The sequence below is a fragment of the Canis lupus genome, chromosome 2 (genome assembly GCF_011100685.1).
Source record: "Canis lupus familiaris isolate Mischka breed German Shepherd chromosome 2, alternate assembly UU_Cfam_GSD_1.0, whole genome shotgun sequence".
Classification (NCBI taxonomy): domain Eukaryota; kingdom Metazoa; phylum Chordata; class Mammalia; order Carnivora; family Canidae; genus Canis; species Canis lupus.
Genome location: NC_049223.1, coordinates 639,961 through 646,779, shown reverse-complemented (window position 1 = coordinate 646,779; position 6,819 = coordinate 639,961). Strand labels below are relative to the sequence as shown.

At 34.8% G+C, this 6,819-nt stretch overlaps 1 non-coding gene across 1 annotated transcript; it reads right to left on the bottom strand.

Moving 5' to 3' along the window:
• Nucleotides 1-812: 812 nt before the first annotated feature.
• On the bottom strand, nucleotides 813-918 carry LOC119870545. The gene has a single exon (XR_005356220.1). It is a non-coding gene; the product is annotated as a U6 spliceosomal RNA (small nuclear RNA).
• Nucleotides 919-6,819: the final 5,901 nt, after the last annotated feature.

The following is a 6,819-nucleotide window of genomic DNA, read 5'->3' as shown; positions in this document are numbered from 1 at the left end:
CCGCTTCCTCTGGCAACCACCAATCTGTACTTTGTACTTATGATTCTTTTTTTAGGTTCATATATTAGTTAGATCACTCAGTATTTGTCTTTATCTGTCTGGCTCATATCACATAACATAATGCCCTCAAAGTACATCCATGTTGTTGCAAATGGTAAGATTTCCTTTCTTTTTGTGACAGAATGATATTTCATTGTATAAATTATATACGGTATATACAAATTATATACATTATATATACATATACTTGTATACATATACACATATATAATGTGCAATATTAACTATATATACACTTACATATATTATATAAAATTATATTAGTTGATATATATATTCTATTATGTATTACATTTTCTTTATCCATTCATTCATTATTGGACACTTAAGTTGTTTCCATGTCTTGGCTATTACAAAGAATGCTACAATAAACAGGGGGGGACAAAATCTTTCCAAGATAGTGATTTTGTGTCCCTCATATAAATATTCAAAGTGAAATTGTTGGATCATATGATAGTTCTCTTTTTAAATTTTTGAAGAACTTCTATATTTCCTATAATAGCTGCACAAATATACATTTTCACCAACAGTATACAAGGATTCCCCTTTCTCCACAGCCTTAGCAACATTATGTCTTATCTTTTTTATATTATAAGCCATTCTAACAAGTAGTTGTTTATATCTCAATGTGGTTTTGACTTGTACTTCCCTGATGATTAGTGATGTTGAGTACCCATGGATATACCTGCTGGTCATTTATATGTCTTCTTTGGAAAAATGTCTATTCAAGTCCTCTGCCCTTTTTTCTTTTTTTTAATATGGAATATTTCATGTATTTGCTTATCATCTTCACAAAAGGGCTGTGCTATACTTCTCTGTATTATTCAATTGTAGTATAGGTACTACTGAAGTGAGTACATCTCTGCCCATTTTTAAATTATATGGTTTTTGCTTTTTTTATTGAGTTGTATGAGTTCTTTACATATTTTAGTTGTTAACCACTTATCATATATATATGGTTTGCAAATATTTTCTTCAATTACATAGGTTGCCTTTTTATTTTGTTGGTTTTTAAGCATTTCTTAAAAATAAAATTTGTAATTCTTTATAGCAAGGATACATAATCAAATTATTAATAAGGTCATTAATTTTTGGTTTTCCAGAGTCATGCAAATAATAATTAATAAACACACAATCTCACTTAAAATAGCATCATTTAATATAATATGGTTTTATGTAATGTATTCAAAATGGGTTGGCAAAATTGTCCACTACCAATCTATAATTAGATCAGAGTTACATTTTTATTACTAAAAAAGTTGTGTAATTTGACAATATGATTTAAAGTTCTTGAGAATTAAGATTCATCTTACATTGTAATTTCAGTTGCTTTAGTAACATTTTTCTATTTTTGGCCTTTCTATCCTGTGAGACCATCTTTGATAAACTTCCTACCCAATTTCATAGTGTTGATACCAGGGTTACCAGGAAAAATATGAAAATAGCAACAACCCTGCAACTATTTAATACACTGTGTGAGTGCATTTGTGCATTTTATTAAATATATTACTCTAATACCTAGAACTTTCATAATCCCTAGAGTACTGGATATTCTTGACTTAATGCAAACAATAGGAAAGAATGAGAGTGTGATCCTAAATTCATAATATTCAGCAACATTGTGCTTTCTAACTAGATACTAAGGAGGATTTTACAAAACACTTGATGGCTCCCACATGAGTTTAGATGGTATATATATATATATATATATATAGTGATCTCCCAAAACAAATAATCCAGTTAAGAAATGACAAGAAATGACATGGCAGAAGACAAGAATAGACATTTTTCCAAAGAAGTCAGACAGATAGCTAATAGACATATGAAAAGATACTCAACATCATTCATTATCAGGGAAATACAAATGGAACTATAATGAGATATTCATACTTGTCAGGATGGCTACTACTGATAACACAGGAAACAAGAGATGTTGGTGAAGATGCAGAGAAAGGGGAACCCTCTTACATTTTTGGTGGGAATACAAGCTGGTACAACCTTTCTGGAAAACAATATAGAACTTCCTCAAAAAACAAAAAATAGAACCACCCTATGACCCAAGCAGTTGTACTCTTAGGTATTTACCCAAAGGATACAAAAATAGCGATTTGAAGGGACACATGCACTCTGGTGTTTATAGAAGCATTATCAATGATAACCAAACTCTGGAAAGAACCTAAATGTCCATCAACTGACGAATGGATAAAGGAGGTGTGGTATATGTATGTGTATATATATATATATATATATATATATATATATCTCCACTGGAAGAAAGACAGTCTCTTCAATAGATGGTGCTGGGAAAATTGGACATCCACATGCAGAAGAATGAAACTAGACCACTCTCTTTCACCACACACAAAGATAAACTCAAAATGGACGAAAGATCTAAATGTGAGACAAGATTCCATCAAAATCCTAGAGGAGAACACAGGCAACACCCTTTTTGAACTCAGCCACAGTAACTTCTTGCAAGATACATCCACGAAGGCAAAAGAAACGAAAGCAAAAAGGAACTATTGGGACTTCATCAAGATAAGAAGCTTTTGCACAGCAAAGGATACAGTCAGCAAAACTAAAAGACAACCTACAGAATGGGAGAAGATATTTGCAAATGACGTATCAGATAAAGGGCTAGTTTCCAAGATCTATAAAGAACTTATAAAAAAAAAAAGAAAATATATATATATATATATATATATATATATATATATATATATACAATGGAATGTTACTCAGCCATCAAAAAGAATGAAATCTTGCCATTTGCAAATACATGGATTGACTAGAGTATATTATGCTAAGTGAAATTGGTCAGAGAAAGACCAATACCAAATGATTTCATTCATATTTGCAATTTATGAACAAAAGGGAAAGGAGGGTAGAGAGAGGGAGGTAAACCATAAAAGACCCCTAACCATAGAGAACAGAGTTGATGGATAGAAGGTCTGTGAGGGTCTAAATGGGTGATGGGTATTAGGAGGATACTTGTGATGAGTATTAGGTGTTGTAATTAGTAATGAATCACTATGTTCTACCCTTGAGACTAATACTACACTATCTGTTAACTAATTCAAATTTAAATAAAAACTTGAAACAAGCAAAAAATTTTCTGATCCAATCAGGCTTAAAGTGCTATTAATGAAATGCTTTGTAAACTCAATCTGAGATGAAACTCAATGATTTGTTAGACTATAGGCTACTTCTGTTTTTAGCTTCCCAAGTGAAAATATACTCAATATAATTTGTTATTAAGAAATTATAACTAAAACAACACTGATAAGACACTACATACTTATTAAAATGGCAAAGATCCAAAACAAAAACAAAAATCTTGACAATGTCATTTCTGTAGAAGCGATGAACCAGTAGGAACTCTCATTCATTGCTGATGGGAATGCATAATGATACAACCACTATGGAATACAGCTTGACAGTTTCTTTCAATGTTAAACATAGCCTTGCCACATATTTAACCAATCACATTTCTAAGTAATTACCAACTGGTTTGAAAACTTATGTCCATACAATAGCATGCACACAAATGTTTATTGAAACTCTGCTCATAATCACCCAAAACTGAAAGCAACAAGATATCCTTCATTGAGTAAATGGGTAAATAAAGAGTGTTATATTCATACAATGGATGGAGTAAGGATATGAGAAAATAACTTAAATGTATCACAAATATCAGAAACAATGTCACATGAAGGTAGCATGGGATATTGTGCTGATATAAGTAACTTTGGAAATTAGTGCATTTTGTAAGTCTAAGGGTGCAGGGGATTGTTCATACAGTTTAGTTAGTGAAGCCCATTTCCACAGGGTTATGTGTAAACAACTCTGAAACTATTATACGCATATGTGGAATTTAACAAGTAAGTTAGTGAGTGGTTGATGATAAGAATTAGATTTCTCACTCTTGTAGTGGAAGGTTATAGATAAGGAACAAGAGGAAAGTAAAGTGGTCTATGAATAATGAATTAGAGTGGAGACATTAGTATGAACTTATATTTAGCTTAATGTAGATATAAATTATTTACAAATAGATATATTTTAAAATATGTGTATAAATGCAGGTTGATTACACACACCTTAATCCTTGCTATGTCAATTGAGAAGGCCTAGAATAATTGATACCCAATAGTGACAAGTATACCTAGCACCCAGATTTGGACTTCTAATATCATTATCCAAAAAAGGAACCGGGTCTCTGGAGAAATAAGTTATTCTGGGGCTAGACAGCCATGCTAAAGATAAACCTTGTAGCGTTAGAGAGGGAAAAGTGCTCAAAAGAACAACAACAACAACAAAAAGCCATACACACAATGATGAAGATATATCAAGCAGATACAGGATCTAACTGAAAGATCTCTCAGATGGTAAAGATGGAAAAATTTGAGGAAAGAAATAAAGTAGTAGTAGATTAAAACCCAAAAATAAATCTGTAAATCTCCCTAAGTCCTTACTGACATAAAGAGTTGAATAAATTTAAAAATGCAAGAGAAGAGACAAATGTCTAGTGCAGATGTCCAAATACTTTATGTAGATACTCATCCCTGAAAGAGGTGGAGCATTACTCCTCATTCCTTAAGTGTGGACTATACATACTACCTCTTTTCTAAGGAGCACAGTATGGAACTGGAGAAAAGAAAGATGAACTTTACTGTGGAAAAACCTACAAACACTATGTCAGCGAAGATGATCAAAGTTAATTTTAAATTAAATTTCAAAATATTATTCTAATAGAAGATGTTAATAATAGAGAAAAAACTCAGTGTAGGATATAAGGGAACCATATTATATTTGCAATAATTTTTTAAACAGTTTTAAATAAGACATCTATAAAACGAAAACTTACTAAAAATGGTCCCAGATACACATGCTTAATGTAACAATTTATTAACAATTTTATACTATGCAACAACTTGATGAAAATCCCAAACTATATATTTTCTAAAATTATTGTACCATAATAAAACAGAAAGAGTAAACTTTATTTCAAATTAACAAAACTGCCGTATCATTTTGTTCAAGTTGTTGACAGATATACCACACTTGGTAATCTCTTAAAATATTTTGGAGATTAAAACCAAAACATTTTCTAAATTTATTAAAGACTATGCTGATGATATTCTCATTTAACTCTCTTGACTATAAGCAGAAATAGAAGGCAATTGAAACAGACTCAATCTCTATAAGTGCCTTTCATTACATAAATAGCAAGTGACAACTAGGTTTTATTAATTTAAACATAAAAATTCCAACTAATTAATGAAAAAAACAAAACAAAACAAAAAACAAACTACATACCAAAATCCCTAATGAATATGGTTCATTCTCAATAAATAAATAAAATACTAGCAAACCAAAGCCTACAACACAATAAAAAGATCATTCACTATGACCAAAGAGTTTATTCCTTGTTTGCAAAGGTGGTACGGTATTACAAATCAATCAATGATATGCACCACATTAATAAGAGAAAGGGCAGGGGGCGGGGCAAGATGACAGAGGACTAGGTTCCCCAAGTCACCTGTCCCCACCAGAGTACCTAGATAACTTGCAAATCATGCTGAAAACCTATGAATTTGGCCTGAGATTTAAAGAGAGAACAGCTGGAACGCTACAGAGACTAAAGTTTGCGCTTCTAACACAGGAGGAAGACGGAGGGGAAAAATAAATAAATAAATACATAAATACATAAATACATAAATAATCAAGTGGGGGAGGGGCCCCTTCAAGGAGCTGGGCTAAGGCCAGGCAGGAAAGCCTCCAGGACAGGAAAGCCCAGTCCCGGAGAAGCAGGAACTTCATCAATCTTCCCGGAGGAAAAGGCGCTTGCAGGGAGCCTCCAGGTTCCCAGGGTCACTAACAGAGAAAGTGCACCCTGGCGGAGAGGCACCACAGACCCAGGCCCAGCGGGGTAAAAGGCTAGACACGCCCCGTGGGCCTCGGGAGCAGCTCAGGTGGTGGCTCCACGCAGAGAGGGCTGCTTTCCAGTGTCACAGGCCCCGGATCCCAGGGCAATGGGGGACACAGTCCAGAATCCTGTGCTCCCCTCAGGACAGGTGGAGGCTGGGAGGGCACAGGACAGCGAGGACACTCCTGCGGCCGAGCACCCCCGAGTTGTGCAGGCCAGCGCTCCCTACCCCAGGAACATTCAGGCCAGTGCAGAATGGGAGACTGCGGTAGTTACTATGGGAGCTGACTCCAGGGCCGGAGAGCTGAATGCCGCCACTGCTGTTGTTCCTCCTTGTGTCACCCTGTGCCTGGGAGGGTCGGGGTGCCAAGTAACAGAGGCCTCACAAGACAAACAGCTCCCCTGAGCCGTGTACCTGGCAGGGGGAGGCAGGGCAGCTCCCCCAGGTGCACACACCTGAGAATCGGCACAGCAGGCCCCTCCCTGAGAATATAAGCTGGAATGACCTGTGAAGAGCAAGTATTTGATTAAGCAGTGCTGGAAAGCTACAGGAGAAGTTAAGGGATTTACAGTATACCAGAGGATACCTCTCCTTGTTTTATTTGTTTTTGCTTTTGTTATTTTTGTTTGTTTGTTTTTCCTTTTTTTCTACTCTTTTTCTTCCTTTTTCCAGTACAACCCATTTTTAGCTACTTTGCACTGAGTAAAAAGACTAGAAAGAATAACTCACCACAAAAGAATCAGAAACAGTCCCACAGAGTTACAGAATTTGGATTGCAATTCGATGTCAGAAAGCCAATTTAGAAGCACAATGATAAAGCTACTGGTGTCTA